Genomic DNA, 19,884 nt, shown 5'->3' with positions numbered 1-19,884 from the left:
AGCACCCCAGGCTCCCTTGTCCTTCACTGTCTTCAGGAGTTTCCTCAAACTCATGTCCATTGAGTCAGTGATGCTCTCTAACCCTCTCACTCTCTATCTTCCCCTTCTCCTCCTGCCTTTGATCTTTCCCAGCATCAGGGTCTTTTCCAGTGAGTCAACTCTTTGCATCAGGTAGCCAAAGTATTGGAGCTTCAGCTTCAGCATCAGTCCTTTCAATGAATATTCAGGACTGATTTCCTTTAGGATTGACTGGCTTGAACTTGCAATCCAAGGGACTCTCAAGAGCCTTCTTCTCCAGCACTACAATTTGAAAGCATCAGTTCTTTGGTGCTTAGCTTCTTTATGGTCCAACTCTCACATCCATATGTGACTACTGGAAAAACCAAAGCTTTGACTATATGGACATTTGTCAGCAAAGTGCCATCTCTGCTTTTTAATATATACTGTCTAGATTTGCCATAGCTTTCCTTCCAAGGAGCAAGCATCTTTTAATTTCATGGCTGCTGTCACTGTCTGAAGTGATTGTGGAGCCCAAGAGAGTAAAATCTGTCACTCTTTCCACTTTTTCTCCTCTATTTTCCATGAAATGATGATTCCAGATGCCATGATCTTAGTTTTTTGAATGCTGAGATTTAAGCCAGCTTTTTCACTCTCCTCTTTCACCTCATCAAGAGGCTCTTTAGTTCCTCTTCACTTTCTGCCATTAAAGTGGTATCAACTGCATATCTGAGGTTGTTGATATATCTTCCAGCAATCTTGATGAAAGCTTGTGACTCATCCAGCCTAGCATTTCACATGATGTGCTCTGTACAGAAATTACATAAGCAGGGTGGCAATACAACACCTTGATGCACTCCTTTCCCAATTTTGAAACATTGTTCCATGTCCATGTTGCTTCTTGACCTGTATAAAAGTTTCTTAGGAGACAGGTAAAGTGGTCTGGTATTCCCACCTCTTTAAGAATTTTATAAATTTTGTTGTGATCCACACAGTCAAAGTCTTTGGTGCAGTCAATAAAGCAGAAATAGATGTTTTTCTGGAACTCTTTTGCTCTTTCCATGAACCAACTGATGTTGGCAATTTGATCTCTGGTTCCTCTGCCTTTTCTGAATCCAGCTTGAACATCTGGAAGTTCACGGTTCACATACTGTTGAAACCTGGCTTTGAGAATTTTGAGCATTACTTTGCTAGCATGTGAGATGAGTGCAGTTGTGCAGTAGTTTGAACATTCTTTGGCATTGCCTTTCTTTGGGATTGGAATGAAAACTGACCTTTTCTATTCCCGTGGCCACTGCTGAGTTTTCCAAATTTGCAGGCATATTGAGTGCACCACTTTCACAGCATCATCTTTTAGGATTTGAAATAGCTCAACTGGAATTCCATCACCTCCACTAGCTTTGTTCGTAGTGATGCTTCCTAAGGCCCACTTGACTTTGCATTCCAGGATGTCTGACTCTAGGTGAGTGATCACACCATTGTGATTATCTGGGTCATGAAGATCTTTATTGTACAGTTCTTCTGTGTATTCTTGCCACCTCTTCTTAATACCTTCTGCTTCTGTTAGTTCCATAGCATTTCTTTCCTTTATTGTGCCCATCTTTGCATGAAATATTCCCTTGATATCTCTAATGTTCTTGAAGAGATCTGTAGTCTTTCCCATTCTATTGTTTTCCTCTATTTCTTTGCATTGATCACCGAGGAAGCCTTTCTTATCTCTTCTTGCTATTCTTTAGAACTCTGCATTTATATATATATATACACACACACACACACACACATATTATATTGCTAAGTAAAACAAATTAGAAGCAAAGGAAGCAAAAAGGAAACACAGGTGGAGTACAACATGGCATTTCATAAATTCCTTTTCCTTTACTAGTAGTGGGTTATGAACTTGACTCTGAGCTCTTAAAGAAAAGGTAGTCTCTTAAACTCTAAGGATACCAGGTTACAGGGTGAGCTGTGTCATCAAAGGCAGAGAGGAAGCAAAGTGAATGAAACAGTCTCATATCCTGAAAAGGGCCCTGACCTTGTCTCCATCCTTACTATAGGATGTCCTTTAGGCTTGTGACTACCTGAAAAAAATACTGAGGGTGTTCACAGATCTATCTGCACCTAAGATCCATGGAGAAATGATGGGTGATGCCAAAGAAGAAGACTTGCTGCAATTGATCTAAAGCAAACAGCATGGGATTATAATCTGAAGCCTGGGATCTTGCCCACTTGATTCCATCTATAATTTTTCTGGCACAGCACTCTAGACAGATTTTTATTTAAAATAGTGTCATCATATTGATGACAGTGCTTCAGGTTAATTGCTTTAAATCAAATGTCTGATGTTGTCCATCACACACTTCAACACCAAAGTCCTTCTTGGGTCTTTCATTTGTCTTAAGGTTCATTAAATTTGGTTGGTTGAAACATAGGGAGGGCTTCAGTGTAGATGATTTCAGAAGAGGAAGAAACAATAAGAGCCATTAAAAGAAACAAGATAAGCACAAAACAATAAGTTTTTTGTTGCTGTTGTTGTTCAAGCACAAAGAGTACATTATGCGCAATGCTGGGCTGGATGACTCCCAAGCTGGAATCAAGATTGCTGGGAGAGTTTTGATCACAGCTTCAATTTCAGTGCTTGTAATTGGGTTGTTCATAATTTCTGTTTCTTCCTGGTTCAGTCTTGGAAGATTGAACTTTTCTGAGAATCTGTCCATTTCTTCCAGGTTATCCATTTTATTGCCATATAGTTATTCATAGTAGTCTCATTTCTGCATTATCTGTTAACCTCTCCTTTTTCATTTCTAGTTTTGTTGATTTGATTCTTCTCTCTTTTTTCCTTGATTATTCTGGCTAAAGGTTTGTCAATTTTGTTTATCTTCTCAAAGAACCAGCTTTTAGTTTTACTAATCTTTACTATGGTTTCTTTCATTTTTTTTTCATTTATTTCTGCTCAGATCTTTATGATTTCTTTCCTTCTACTAATTTTGATTTTTTTTTTGTTCTTCTTTTTCCAGTTGTTTTAGGTGTAAAATAGGTTGTTTATTCGATGTTTTTCTTCTTTCTTGAGGTAGTATGGTATTGCTATAAACTTCCCTCTTAGAACTGCTTTTGCTGCATCCCATCCCATAAGTTTTGATTTTCATTGTCATTTATTTCTAGAAATTTTTTGATTTCCCTTTTGATTTCTTCAGTAACCTGTTGGTTATTTAGAAGCATGTTGTTTAATCTCCATGTGTTTGTGTTTCTTACAGTTTTTCTCTTGTAATTGATATTTAGTCTCATAGCATTGGGGTTGGAGAAGATGCTTGGTACAATTTCAATTTTCTTAAATTTAGTGAGGTTTGATTTGTGACCCAAGATGTGGTCTATTCTGGAGAATGTTCCATGTGCACTTGAGAAGAAGGTGTATTCTTTTGTGTTTGAATGGAATGTCCTGAAGATATCAATGAGCTCCATCTCATCTAATGTGTCATTTAAGACTTGTGTTTCCTTATTAATTTTCTGTTTTGATGATCTGTCCATTGGTGTGAGTGGGGTGGTAAAGTCTCCTACTATTATTGTGTTACTGTCAGTTTCTGTTTTTATGTCTGTTAGTGTTTGTCTTATGTATGAGGTGCTCCTATGTTGGGTGCATAGATATGTGCAATTGTTATGTCTTCCTCTTGGATTGATTCCTTGATCATTATGTAGGGTCCTTCCTTATCTCTTGTAATCTTCTTTATTTTAAGGTCTATTTTGTCTGATATCAGGATTGTTACTCCAGCTTTCTTTTCCTTCCCGTTTGCATGGAGAAATGCAAATCAAAACTACAATGAGATATATCACCTCACACCAGTCAGAATGGCCATTATCAAAAAGTCTACAAACAATAAATGCTGGAGAGGATGTGGAGAAAAGGGAGCACTCTTGCACTTTCGGTGGGAATGTAAATTGATACAGCCATTATGGAAGACAGTATGGAGATTCCTTAAAAAGCTAGGAATAAAACCACCATATGACCCAGCAATCCCACTCCTAGGCATATACCCTGAGGAAACCAAAATTGAAAAAGACACTTGTATCCCATTGTTCACTGCAGCATTATTTACAACAGCTAGAACATGGAAGCAACCTAGATGTCCACTGAGAGATGAATGGGTAAACAAGTTGTGGCACATATACACAATAGAATATTACTCAGCCATAAAAAGGAACACATTTGAATCAGTTCTAATGAGGTGGATGAACCTAAAACCTATTATACAGAGTGAAGTGAGTTACAGAAGAAGTTACAGAAGAAGAAGAGAAAGATAAATTTCATATTCTAATGCATGTATATGGAATCTAGAAAAACAGTACTGAAGAATTTATTTACAGGTCTACAATGGAGAAACAGGCATAGAGAATAGACTTATGGACATGGGGAGGTGGAGGAGAGGGTGAGATGTATGGAAAGAGTAACATGGAAACTTACATTACCATATGTAAAATAGATAGCCAATGGGAATTTGCTGTATGGCTCAGGAAACTCAAATAGGGACTCTGTATCAACCTAGAGGAGTGGGGAGGGAGATGGGAGGGAGGTTCAAAAGGGAGGGGATGTATGTATACCTATGGCTGATTCATGTTGAGTTTTGACAGAAAACAACAAAATTCTGTAAAGCAATTATACTTCAATAAAAAAAAAAGAAAACCAAAGCATGAAACAGATAAAAAAAAGATTGCTGGGAGATATATCAACAACCTCAGATATGCAGATGATACCACTTTGATAGCAGAAAGTGAAGAGAAACTAAAGAGGAACTTCATCCTCTTGATGAAGATGAAAGAGGACAGTGAAAAAGCAGGCTTAAAAATCATCATTCAGAAAACTAAGATCATGACATCGGGTTCCATCACCTCATGGCAAATAGAGGGGAAAAAGTGGAAACAGTTACAGATTTATTTTTTTAGGCTCCAAAATCACTGTGGATGGTAACTGCAGCCACAAAATTAAAAGACTCTTGCTCCTTAGATGAAAAGTTATGACAAACCTACATGGTATATTAAAAAGCAGAGATATCACTTTGCGAACAGAAGTCCATATAGTCAAAGCTATGGTTTTTCCAGTAGCCATGCATGGGTGTGAGGGTTGGACCATAAAGAAGGCTGAGCAACAAAGAATTAATGCCTTCAAACTGTGATGCTGGGGAAGACTCTTGAGAGTCCCTTAGACAGCAAGGAGATCAAACCAGTCAATCCTAAAGAAAATCAACCCTGGAAGGATTGATGCTGAAACTTAAGCTCCAAAACTCTGGCTACCTGACATGAAGAGATGACTCACTGAAAAAGACCTCGAGGATGGGAAAGATGGAGGGCAAGAGGAGAAGGGGGTGACAGACGTTGAGATGGCCGGATAGCATCACAGACTCAATGAACATGAGTTTGAACAAATTCTGGGTGACAGTGAAGGACAGGGAAGGCTGGTGTGCTATAGTTCATGGGGTTGCAAAGAGTTGGACATGACTTAGTGACTAAACAGCAACAACAAGGGCAAAAAAGTTATCTCATACTTGAAAAAATTTCTAGAGGGTTTATTTGCAAGTTTTCTCGTCTGAAAATGAGGGGGCTGGTGCTCTACTGGTGCTTGATGGAATCAGAGATGGGCAAAGAAGAAAGAGGAGGGCGTAATCCTCAGAATGCTGACATCGAGCAGCTACTGAAGCAGCCTTGCATTTAATAGGTGGGCGATGTCTCATCCGCATCCTGTAGCTGTGCCCCACGACGCTCAGCAGCTGTACACTGTGACGCTCAGCTGGCCAGCTCCTAACAAGGAGTTCAACCCAGGCTGGAAGGCATTTCCAAGGAATTTAGATCTTCTGCCAACCGGATTACTTGAGTCATTTCTCTGCAGTGCATTCCAATTATAATGTTCATGCAGTGCTGTCAGGCATTAATAAGGAGACTGGCCTGGGTTTTGCTTTGGGCTTTGTACATCTGCCACATCCATGTTTCCTAACTTCATCTGGGTTTTCAGAAAATATTTGGCAGAAGCCATTCCATCAGCACTTGCTTTTTAAACTAAGATTGCAATAGTAAGTTTCAGATCTGAAAATATTTCCCTTCCCACTTTTGTTGAAACTTGTTGTCTGGTTAGTGCAAATCAAGTAAAAATAGGCAAGGCGACAAACACATGAAGCACCCTTTGAGGGATCCTCATTTGGCGGGTGCTAGAGTTTGTTTTCACAAAATTGACATCCAGCTTCCCCAATAATATAGCTCAGCTACTTGCCAATTCTTCAGCCAAACATGCTTTGGGATCTCTGGGGACACTATGTGGTTAGGTCTCTTCCACATACTTTGCTCTGGGGGTTATTATTTGTATTTCAGAATGTATAAGCATCTCAATATCTAGAAGCACATTTTAACCAAATGAGTTTTTTCAAAAACAACAAAATGAATCTCTTCAAAAAGAGATGGTATTAAACACAAGACACAAGACAAATCAAGGCATGTGTCTCCTCCAGCCTGTTTAATCTGGGGGCTGTGTTTTTCAGGTAGTAGATGTACACTGTGGTACCCATCCCTCATCCTTCTGATTCTAACTTCAACCCTCATTTCCCTGGAGATCCATCTCTTCTCCATAGTCAGTTCTTGGGGCTCTGATGGAGCTGCTTCAATCATAATGCCTGTCCATGGTAGTTGGCCCAGGGTTTGGTAAATGGGCCATCAGAGCCAACAAAAGTTTTATCAGTTAGATTGTTTTTCAGGGAAAGACATAAAAAACGAGAGTGGCTTCAAAAAGATACATAATTTTTCTACCTCTTGGAAAAGTCCTAAAGTTCACTGTTTAAGGTTAGATGCAAACTCTGCTTCAGATTTTTTTTTTTTAAGAAAATAACATACTGAATCTAAAATTTATATGACAACGCAAAAAGCCTAGAATAGCCAAGAACATTTTGTGGAAGAAAAGTAAGTTGGAGGGCTTTTACTAATGATTTTTCACTGATTTCAAGACTTGCTACAAAATTACAATAATCAATGGTGCTGGTGGCATGGGATAAACCAATGGGACTGATAGGCCAACGAAACAAAGCAGAAACAGTCCCACATGGAGGAAGTGAGTTAATTTCCCATAAGGACACATAAAAATTCAGTAAAAAATATGAAACCGTTTTTCATAAATGGTTCTGGAACAATTGGCTAACCAAGTAAAAACATGTAAATACCTCAGCATTGGATTTGATAGTCAGAAGGCCTGAAGAACTATGGACTGAGGTTCGTGACATTGTACAAGAGGTGGTGATCAAGACCATCCCCAAGAAAAAGAAATGCAAAAAGGCAAAATAGTTGTCTCAGGAGGCCTTACACATAGCTGAGAAAAGAAGAGAAGCTAAAGGCAAAGGAGAAAAGGAAAGATATACCCATCTGAATGCAGAGTTCCAAAGAATAACAAGAAGAGGTAAGAAAGCCTCCTCAGCAATCAATGCAAAGAAATAGAGCAAAACAATAGAATGGGAAAGACTAGAGATCTCTTCAAGAACATTAGAGATACCAAGAGAACATTTCATGCAAAGATGGGCACAATAAAGGACAGAAATTGTATGGACCTGACAGAAGCAGAAGATATCGAGAAGAGGTGGCAAGAATACACAGAAAAGCTATACAAAAAAGATCTTCATGACCCAGATAATCATGACGGTGTGATCACTCATCTAGAGTCAGACATCTTGGAATGCAAAGTCAAGTGGGCCTTAGGAAGCATCACTATGAACAAAGTTAGTGGAGGTGATGGAATTCCAGTTGAGCTATTTCAAATCCTAAAAGATGATGCTGTGAAAGTGGTGCACTCAATATGCCTGCAAATTTGGAAAACTCAGCAGTGGCCACGGGACTGGAAAAGGTCAGTTTTCATTCCAATCCCAAAGAAAGGCAATGCCAAAGAATGCTCAAACTACCGCGCAATTGCACGCATCTCACACACTAGCAAAATAATGCTCAAAATTCTCAAAGCCAGGCTTCAACAGTATGTGAACCAGGAAATTCCAGATGTTCAAGCTGGATTTAGAAAAGGCAGAGGAACCAGAGGTCAAATTGCCAACATCTGTTGAATCATCGAAAAAGCAGGAGAGTTCCAGAAAAACATCTATTTCTGCTTTATTGACTGCGCCAAAGCCTTTGACTGTGTGGATCACAATAAACTGTGGAAAATTCTTCAAGAGATGGGAATACCAGGCCACCTTACCTGCCTCCTGAGAAATCTGTGTACAGGTCAAGAAGCAATAGTTAGAACTGGACATGGAACAACAGACTGGTTCCAAATTGGGAAAGGAGTACTTCAAGGCTGTATATTGTCACCCTGCTCATTTAACTTCTATGCAGAGTACATCATGTGAAATGCTAGGCTGGATGAAGCACAAGCTTGAATCAAGATTGCTGGGAGAAATATCAATAACAGATATGCATATGACACCACCCTTATGGCAGAAAGCAAAGAAGAACTAAAGAGCCTCTTGATGAAAGTGAAAGAGGAGAGTGAAAAAGCTGGCTTAAAACTCAACATTCAAAAAACGAAGGTCATGTCATCTGGTCCCATCATTTCATGGCAAACAGACAGATGGGGAAACAATGGAAACAATGAGAGACTTTATTTTTGGGGGCTCCAAAACTACTGCAGATGCTGACTGCAGCCATGAAATTAAAAGATGCTTGTTCCTTGGAAGAAAAGCTATGACAAACCTAGATTGCATATTAAAAAGCAGAGACATTACTTTGCCAACAATGGTCTGTCTAGTCAAAGCTATGGTTTTTCCAGTAGTCATGTATGGATTGAGAGTTGGACCATAAAGAAAACCGAGCGCCGAAGAATTGATGCTTTTGAACTGTGGCATTGGAGAAGACTCTTGAGAGTCCTTTGAACAGCAAGGAGATCAAACCCATCACTCTTAAAGGAAATCAATTCTGAATATTCATTCAAAGAACTGATTCTGAAGCTGAAGCTCCAATATTTTGGCCACCTGATGCGAAGAACTGACCTCATTGGAAAAGACCCTGATGCTGGGACAGCAGGAGGAGAAGGGGACGACAGAAGATTAGACAGTTGGATGGCATCACCAGTTGATGGACGTGAGTTTGAGTATGCTCCAGGAGCAGCCTGGTGTGCTGCAGTCCATGGGGTCACAGTCAGTCATGACTGAGCGACTGAACTGAACTGAACCTCATATGTACAAACAATAATGTCAGATGAATCGTGGACCTACAATGAAAGCAAAAAGTATGAACTTCCAGGAAAAAAAGAGTCTGTCTTTAAGAATATGGGGTAGGCAAATTTTCAAAACTTTTTAGAAAAGATAAAAATTAAATATAAAAAATGAATTACTCATCAAAATGTAAGTCCTATATATCCGACACATTTCTAAGCAAATGAATAGATTTTTTTGGTTTCCATTTTATAAAAGTTTGGCATAACTTGAGCTCTTTAATATTTAGCAAAATGTAGACTTTTTTGAACATTGCTTCAGAAAAGTATACTTTAACATGTTTTCTCTCCCTTGCTCTCCATTGCTTTCTTTTTCACTATAAGCCTAAACATTACTCTGGTTTTTAACTCTCAAACCCCAAATTTGCTAACTTCTGTATCATCAGAATATTATTTGCCTTACCCCATGTAGGAAGACTCAGAGCCAATTCATTCCATCTATGCAATTACCTCTATGTCTATAAAGATCTCCACTGGGATTTCCTTGGAAATAGTTCAGTGATGGCTTCATTTTGCAGACAAAGGAAACTGAGAGAATAAAACATTTCCTGGAAATTTGACAGTCTCGGTGTTGAAAAGTTAAGCACTGTTAGTTTAACAGATGCAAGCAAACGAGTCCTCCTAATTCTGATATCAGAACATTCCCTGAATTCTTACTCTATTGCTGCTTCTGACACAGGCCTCATTGGAAACCATTTCCCATTCTTGGTTTCTTTCTTTGCAATAACTGATAGTTGCCAGTTAAATCTGTGGGAGAACTAATTTATGAATAGCTTTATGAAACGGGAATTGTGTTTAGCATAGCCTAAAGATATATATGCTTTCTGAATATATTTCTTAAAATTAAAAATATTTATTAAAATTTCTTAAAATTCTACCTTCGCTGTGATTAAAACATAGCAGTATTAAAAAATAAAAAACCTAAAACAAGAAGAGAGAGATAGCAGATAAGGGAGTGATGGGTAAGGAATGAGAATATCATGTCTCCCACTGATCATAGGTAAGTGTTGTATCTCCTTTCCTAACACGTATTTGCTGACACTTTGCATCCTTATGGTGGGCTGTGTTTTATGAAGGATTTCCACAGATATAGCCTGATTCAGTCCTAGAATTCTGCTAGTTTATAATCATCTTCTGGCTTTATGGACCTTCTTCCCAGGTGAATCGTTCGAAGTATTGTGAGTGCTAAAGCCCCCGAGTGGGAGCTTATTCTGGTTTTCCCCCCAGCAACACTGATGCAATTATATCTTAGCTTCAAGAAGCTCTGTGGCGTCTGCACGTATTTGGCCGTGACCAGCCCGCCTCTGAGGTTGTCCAGAATCCACTTACACTCCGCAGGCCCTGATCCTAGGCAGTGTTCTGGGCCTGCTGTCTTGCCAGAGAAGTCCAGGGGGACAAACCCTTCTTTCCTCTGTTCCAGGACAGACGGGCTCGGGCGTGTGTCCCAAGCCTTGCAAACAGATGGAAGGAGAGCGAAGGCTCCTTCCTCCCCGGAGGCCGTCTGCAGCAGGGGGATTCCTGCAGGGAGGGTGGGCCTCGCTGGCCTCTTCCTGCTCTCCACAGCTGCCTCTGTTCCGTCTGCCCCCAAACCTGCTTCTGCAGAGCTCCCCCAATTATCCTGTGTCCCTAATCTCCTTCCAACAGATTTTCTTCACTTGACATTAGCCAGAGTAAGTTTTTTTGTTGTCTTCCTCAAAGGACCCATCTATGGAAATTCAGTTCTCTTTTAGAAACATGAACCGTCACCAGACCAAGTTTGTTGAAGTAGTTTTCTAGTCAGACTGAGAGAAACTTTCATAACAATACCCTGACTCCCTTGAGGAGGAAGGGGTAATTTGTAGAAGGCGAGGAGTCTAGGATTTTTACTAAAATAATGATGCTTTTGCTTCCATTTGGAAAGTTTCCCTGAAAGTGAAAGTGTGAGTCTCTCAGCTGTGTCTGACTCTGTGACCCCAGGGACTGTAGCCAACCAGGCTCCTCTGTCCATGGGATTCTCCAGGCAAGAACACTGGAGTGGGTTGCCATGCCCTCCTCCAGGGGATCTTCCCAACCCAGGCATCGAACCTGGGTCTCCTACATTGCAGGCAGATTCTTTTTTTTTTTTTTTAGAAAAATCATAATTTTAATTGAATCATACAGAAATAATTTTTAATACTAGATTATGACTACCTGTGTTTAAATTTTTTTTTTTTTATTAGTTGGAGGCTAATTACTTCACAACATTTCAGTGGGTTTTGTCATACATTGATAAGAATCAGCCATAGATTTACATGTATGCAGGCAGATTCTTTACCATCTGAACCGTAAAGTTTCCCTACCAATCATAAGACGAACTAGGTTGTGTGTGTATATATATATATACACACACAGGGTGTCCCAGAATTCTGATTTAGTATCACATACTGCAGGAAGCTGACCATTTCCCAAATCATCTAGGTAATAATCGTACCTAGAATTTTCCAGGTGTCATAACCAGCGTATGGTAAACACTATCCGTGCACTTTAATTCTGAAAACAGCACAATGAAGTAGGCATTACTATTATCTTCATTTTACTGATGAAAAAATATACTCAGAGAGGTTAAGTGAGCTACTGGTATGTGTGGCGTCAGCATCCAAAAGAAGCTACCAAGCTGCGCTTTGTACCAAGTACTCTACACTAATATAATAATTGTGCCCTGGATCGTAAGGCCCTGTTTTCTGATTACACAGATTGTGGAAATAATTTTATTCTTAGTGTTTATTCTTAGCTCCAAACACACACTTAATTAATAGATTTCATATTTATTTCATTTGTTTATAAAACTATGCTTCACTTTTATGATTAAATGACTAAGTGGCAGGGATGATAACTTACTTAATTACATGTTGCTCAATTGGTGTATTAGTTAATTATATGGAGTTAATTTTTAAAATTAAGTAATTGTATTTTATAACATGTTACAGTTCCGATGTCAATCATATTTCTTTGTTAATTTTGAAACTTTGATTCAAGCATTATTAAGTGTGCAACAAATTAGTATAGGCTGTTAGTGAAATTGTACACACACAACACACACAGTTCAAGTCTCTTAAAAAGGTTTACTTATATGCAAAATATATTAAATATTAAGAAAAATTTGAAAATAACTTCTGCAAGGAAGACTCAATTTTGAGATGCGTTTGGAAAGTTTGTTATTTTATTTTAGCATTTCTTGGTCTTATTCCTTTTATGTAGATGGAAATGATTCTAGGTTGAAAACCTACTGGGAGAAAATGATTTAACTATGTTGTCAGCTTCTTTAGGACAGGGTCATTGTTTTATAATCTTCATGTGGAATAGCTCCAGGCACAATGAATGTTTGTTGAACTTGAATTTTGAGTTTAAGTGAAATGATGCTGAAAATTTTACATTAACTATAGACATCCATCTGAATATAAGCCAGCAGTTGCTATCTTGTACGGGAGAATCATTAATAATGTTTCCAGTGAGATTATTTTGGTGACAGTACAAAATGAAATATTCCTTCTCCTTTGAGTTTTCTGTTTCAATCATGCTTGGCTGAGTCTTTAGGCAAGTGTCTTTCATGCAAATAAAAATTATAAAATTTACTTTCATTAAAATTTCTGTTATTTATGGGATAAGAAATTAATAAATTTAACTCTATATTTTATTTCTGTAAAGACAAAGAAATCAAAGCCCAGAGAGGTTGAGTCATTTATTAAAATCACACAGGTTGCTCCTGCTTGAAGTGGCTGTTGAATGTTGTGGGCCTCAGTTCAGTATCCCTTCTACTGCCACTATCACAGAATGTATTAAATGGTTAGAGAAAAATTATCATTCATTATTGAGTTATACTAATTTTTATACTCATGTTTGCTTTTATTAGCTCATGACTGAAAAAAAAAAGAATCAAATAGAATAGAAAAAATCAAATTAGCTCATAGACAACATTAAGAAACCACCAAATAGAAAATATTAGGCACAATGAAAGAAAAGATATCATCCTTATACCAGAATATGAACATGGTATTCTAGGAGGGAAATCTGAACATAATAAAATTGACATATACCTGTCTAACACATGGTTTCTTTTCTTTTTAAATACTTTTCAAATTTAATTTTATTTATTTATGTTTTGATATTTTAAACTTTAAATTTTGTATTGGATATAGCTGATTAACAGACAATGCTGTGACAGTTTCATGCTGAAATATTGAATATTGAATTTAACACTCCCTGGCTAGTTTCAATTTAGACCCTGGTTCAATGTATAGAACACATAATAAAAAATTATCTAGTGGATTCTTTTAGGATAAGAATTCTATGAAATATATGACACATTTCCAATGCTCAGGATATATATATATATACACTATATACACTGGTGGCTCAGATGGTGAAGAATCTGCTTGCAATGCAGGAGACCTGGGTCTGATCCCTGGTTTGAGAAGATCCCCTGGAGGAGGGCATGGCATCCCACTCCAGTATTCTTGCCTGAAGAATCCCATGGACAGTGGAGCCTGGGGTCTCCCAAAGAGGCAGACACCACTGAATGACTAACGCTTTCACTTATTTCATACCACTGAATGTAATTATAGTCATAGCTGCCTTTTAAAACTGTCTGGAAAACTGCCTCTTTTGGGCCAATGGAAAGTCTTTCGAGTTTCTTCCCTTTCTTCCTGCTCCTTTCCAACACAGCATCTAGGCTGACTTCGTGGTGGCCAGGAATGGTGGGGGCGGTTTGCATGATACATCTCTGATCTTAGAGGCTTTCGTTCCCAAGTGGATTGTTTTGGAGTAGTATTCCTGTGTTCTCTGCTGGAATATATAGTTTCAGGTATTTGCCTTGGTCTCAATATGTGACCCAAATGCATTTTCTCCTTCTTTGCTAGTAAGCATGTTACGCATATCTGAGATTATTGATATTTCTTCTAGCAATCTTGATTCCATCTTGTGCTTCATCCAGTCCAACATGTCTCATAATGTACTCTGCATATAAGTTAAATAATCAGGGTGACAATATACAGCCTTGATGTACTCCTTTCCCAATTTGGAACCAGTCTGTTGTTCCATGTCCAGTTCTAACTGTTGCTTCTTGACCTGCATACAGATTTCTCAGGAGGCAGGTAAGGTGGTCTGGTATTCCTATCTCTTGAAGAATTTTCCACAGTTTGCTGTGATCCATACAATCAAAGGTTTTGGCACAGTCAATAAAACAAAAGTAGATGTTTTTCTGGAACTCTCTTGCTTTTTTGTTGATCCAACAGATATTGGCAATTTGATCTCTGGTTTCTCTGCCTTTTCTAAATCCAGTTTGAGCATCTAGAATTTCCTGGTTCACATACTGTTGAAGCCTGGCTTTGAGAATTTTGAGCATTACTTTGCTAGTGTAGAGATGAGTGCACTTGTGTGGTAGTTTGAACATTCTTTGGCATTGCCTTTCTTTGGATTGGAATGAAAACTGACCTTTTCCAGTCCTGTGGCCACTGCCGAGTTTTCCAAATTTGCTGGAATATTGAATGCAGCACTTTCACAGCATCATCTTCTAGGATTTGAAAGAGCCTAACTGGAATTCTGTCAATAACCTCAGATATGCATATGACACCTCCCTTATGGCAGAAAGTGAAGAAGAACTAAAGAGCCTCTTGATGAAAGTGAAAGAGGAGAGTCAAAAAACTGGTTTAAAACTCAACATTCAAAAAACAAAAATCATGGCATCTGGTCCCATCACTTCATGGCAAATAGATGGGGGAACAATGGAAATAGTGACAGACTTTTTTTGAGGGGGGGCTCCAAAATCACTGCAGATGGTGAGTGCAGCCATGAAATTAAAAGACACTTGCTCCTTGGAAGAAAAATTATGAGTAACTTAGACAGCATATTAAAAAGCAGAGACATTACTTTGCCAACAAAGGTCTGCCTAGTCAAAGCTATGGTTTCTCCAGGAGTCATGTATGGATGTGAGAGCTGGACTAAAAAGAAAGCTGAGAGCCGAAGAACTGATGCTTTTGAACTGTGGTGTTGGAGAAGACTCTTGAGAGTGTCTTGGACTGCAAGGAGATCCAACAAGTCCCTCCTAATGGAAATCAGTCCTTAATATTCATTGGAAGGACTGATGCTAAAGCTGAAACTCCAATACTTTGGCTACCTGATTCGAAGAACTGACTCACTGGAAAAGACCCTGATGCTAGGAAAGATTGACGGCAGGAGGAGAAGGGGATGACAGAGGATGAGATGGTTGGATGGCATCACTCACTCGATGGACATGAGTTTGAGTAAGCTCCGGAAGTTGGTGATGGACAGGGAAGCCTGGCATGCTGTGGTCCATGGGGTTGCAAAGAGTCAGACGCAACTGAACGAATGAAGTGAACTGAACTGATGTTAGGCATGTGGTTGCCCAGCCAGAGACTAGATTTTCCAGTGATCTGTTGCAGGTAAGTTTGCCAATGTGCGTAACCAAGCAGGACACAAGTGATATTATGCCATTTTCATGTTTGGTCCTTAAAAAATCATACCTACACGCCTCTTATTTTCCCTTCCTTTTCCCAGGGACTGGAAAACTGATGTGGCTGTGACCCTAGCTTTGGCCTTGAAATGCTTATGAATGGAGGAAGAAATTTGGCTCTCCAAATGACCACATGGAGCTCAACAGCCGTCCTCCCCGCTCAAGATTGTTACGGAAGAGAGAAATTAAAAGAATATTCATTTTTAAAATCTTTGCACTTGGGGTGGGGTATGTCTTTCTTCCTGTATCCCACACCTTTTTTATCCATTCTTTCTTTGTTTCTTTCTTGGCTATACAACATGGCATGTGATATCTTAATTCCCCGACCAGGGATGGAACCTCATCCTCTTCATTGGAAGCATGGAGTCTTAACCACTGGACGGCTGTGAAGTCCCTCTCCCATCTTTTATCATTTTAATGGAGCACATTCTCTGATAGCTTTCTGAGAAGAGTGCAGGAGGTTATGCATTTTATATACACCGTGTGTACGTACTGTGTTACACATGGAACCCTGCTCAGTGCCATGTGGTGGCCTTGGCGACAGTGGGGTTGGGGAGGAATGGATGCTTGCATTAATACGTGTATGGCTGAGTCCCTTCCCTGTTCACCTGGAACTCTCACAACACTGTTAATCAGCTATACCCCAAGACAAAATACAAAGTTTAAACAAAAAACAAGTGGAGGAGGAAAGTATTAGAGACATATCTAAACAATGTCTTCATTCCAGACTTTAATATTGTACTTAGTTTGGCTGGGTATAGAAGTCCAAGTTAGAAATCATTGACCTTAAAATTTTTGAAAACTTTACTCCACAGAATAAACTTCCAGTTCTTTTTTCCTAGGGTGAGGGTGCGATAGTTTGGCTGTGTGATCTGAGGCGAAGATCTAGAAAACTGATTAATTCTTAAGGAGTTTTTTCAACCAATTTTCCTTATTTTACTGTTTTAACCTCCCTTCTTTCCATCATTCTTACTTTGAGAAATACTTGATGTGACCCATGATCCCCGTTCTTGGAAATTCTGCTGTGTAATGAACATTTGGTTCACATGCTTGACTTATGATTCAGTTTTCTAGGATATCTGCTAATCCAGTTACTAGTTGTCCACTGGCTTTCCAGACTCAGAAGTTTCACTCCTTTCATATTATCTTCCATTCTCTCTTAGTAGGCTTATGTCTTAAAAAATTCTTTTCTAATATTTGGTTGGTTAGGGAAGTAAGCTAAAGATTATATATATGCTTATGTGATAAGATTTACTTAAGAATTTGGAATGATTCCTCATTTTCTTACTGCTAGATTTTTGCTGCATTATAACTGTAAAATTTTATCGTTCAAACTGTAATATTAAAGCATATTCTCTCCTGACACCCTAAGCAGTGGGTTTTCTCTCCAACCCAACTGAGCTGTCTAAGTAAATATAAGAGTATCAGTTGTTACCATTTTATGGATTACATGTGGGTTATGGCTTCCAGATTTCTGAGCCTTTGTTTTCCCATCTGTCAAATGGAACAAGTGAAGAACTGTTTAAAATTGGAATGAACAGAAAATGCCTAGCACAATGCCTGGTAGCTGACACTGTCGTTAAGGGTGAGATTTTGTGGCAGAGGTCTTACCTGCTTGCTCAGGAAATTGCTACATGTGTTTCCACTTCCTTGATAAGTTAACCAGGGCTGCAGAGAAAAAATTAGCAATCAATTAAAAAATTAATTAATTTTAGTTGGAGGCTAATTACTTTACAATATTGTGGTGGATTTTGACATACATCAACATGAATCAGCCATGGGTGCACATGTGTCCCCCATCCTGTACCCTCCCCCACCTCCCTCCCCACCCCATCCCTCTGGGTTGTCCCAGAGCACTGGCTTGAGTGCCCTGCTTCATGCATTGAACTTGTACTGGTCATCTATTTTACATATGGTAATATAAATGTTTCAATGCTATTCTCTCATATCATCCCACCCTCGCCTTCTCCCACAGAGTCCAAAAGTCTGTTCTTTACATCTGTGTCTCTTTTGCTACCTTGCATATATGATTATCATTACCATCTTTCTAAATTCCATATATATGCGTTAATATATTGTATTGGTCTGACTTACTTCATTCTGTATAATAGGCTCCAGTTTCATCCACCTCACTAGAACTGACTCAAATGCATTCTTTTTATAGAGGAATATTCCATTGTGTGTATGTACCACAACTTCCTTATCATTTGTTTGCTGATGGACATCTAGGTTGCTTCCATGTCCTAGCTATTGTAAACAGTGCTGCAATGAACATTGGGTTACATGTGTCTCTTTCAATTCTGGTTTCCTTGGTGTGATTGTCCAGCAGTGGGATTGCTGGGTCATATGGCAGTTCTATTCCCAGTTTTTTAAGGACTCTCCACACTGTTCTCCATAGTGGCTGTACAGGTTTGCATTCCCACCAACAGTGTAAGAGGGTTCCCTTTTCTCTGCACTCTCTCCAGCATTTATTGTTTGTAGACTTTTTGATGATGACCATTCTGACTGGTGTGAGGTGATACCTCATTGTGGTTTTGACCAATCAAAATTTTGATGCATCAGTTGATAATGAGCCTTATTGATACTTCAATTCCTGAGCTACTCTTGAAAATTCATATTTATTAACCAGGTTAGTATAATAAAACCTCATTCCATCATAGAAATAGTAGGATCCTGGTGGAAAGGAGTACCACAAAGTGAAGGACAGGTCCAGCAAAGGTGAAGATTGTAATCAGTCTTGAGTTTATTTTTTTTACATGTATAGGACAAACAATAAAATAAATTAGGTACTTGAAATCAGGTTGTTATACATCCAGGGAAAATAGCTAAATAAAAAAAGAAGCCAAAAAGTTGATCAGAGTGGTTATTTTATTAGCTCTGGAAGTGATTGCATATTTACGTGGAGGGAATAAAAGAGTTTCTTGTGACATCTGTAGTATATTGAATACTTTTGTCCTCCCAAAATTAGGATGTTGAAATATTTATACACATTATGATGGTATTAGGAGGTGGGATCTTTGAGAGGTGATTTGGCTGTGAGGGTGGAATCCTCATGAATGGGATTAGTGTCCTTATAAAAGAGACCCCAGAGAGCTCCCTGGGAATCAATGCAATATTCTTTGGAAGAACTGACACTGAAGCTGAAGCTCCGATACTTTGGCCACCTGATGCGAAGAGCCGACTCATTGGAAAAGACCCTGATGCTGGGCAAGGTTGAAGGTAAAAGGAGAAGGGAGTGGCAGAGAATGAGATGGTTAGATAGTGTTACTGACTCAATGGACATGAATTTGAGCAAACCCTGGGAAACAGGGAAGGACAGGGAAGCCTGGCAAGCTACAGTCCATGGGGTCGCAGAGTGGGACATGACTGAGTGACTTAACAACAACAGTAGAGAGTTCTCTCACCATTTCCACCATGCAAAGATGCAATATGACTCAGGGATTCAATTCTCACAGACACTGAATTTGCCAGTACATCAGTTTTGTACTTCTTAGCCTCCAGAACTGTGCAAAAGAAATTTCTGTTGTTTACAAGTCTATGGAATTCTGTTATATCACTCTGAATGGACAAAGACAATATCCAAGATACATTGTATAGCAATATTTCCAATAATCTTTCCAGCATGGATATATGTATTTTTACATTCTGAATCACTTGAAATTATTATTGGATAAAAACAAAATTGGAAATTTTCATTTTATTGACAATTTAAGAGAAATGAATGTTCTAAATACTGATGCTGGCTATATGAAAATTAATCTTCTTTGTCTTTCAGAATTTGACCCAGTGACACTGGCCTGTTTACAACTAAGGAAAGTAGACTTTATCTTTGATTTAGAGAGAAGAAAGACTATATTTTAGAAGATTCTGTTCATTAGTTTTTAAACAATATTTAAGAATGTTGAGAAGTAATCATATAAGGTAAGGGAAAAATCAACTTTATTATTTAGAATATGACTCCATATTCTAAATTTTGTCAAGAATCGGCATTTACATATGAGCATAGGAGGAAAAGTTTAGAGTTTGTGCTACAAAATGTGTACAATGGCTTTGATGAATACTTCATATTTTCTTTATATTTGTCATACTTTCTATAACTAGCATATTTTTTCTTTGTAACCAAGAAAAATGCTGTTTATTAGAGGATTTTTCTCTCAGTTTCTTCACCCATCTTCAAACACAT

This window comes from Cervus elaphus, chromosome 13 (genome assembly GCF_910594005.1).
Source record: "Cervus elaphus chromosome 13, mCerEla1.1, whole genome shotgun sequence".
Lineage (NCBI taxonomy): Eukaryota > Metazoa > Chordata > Mammalia > Artiodactyla > Cervidae > Cervus > Cervus elaphus.
The sequence above is the reverse complement of the archived record's forward strand: the minus strand, read 5'-3'. Positions refer to the sequence as shown.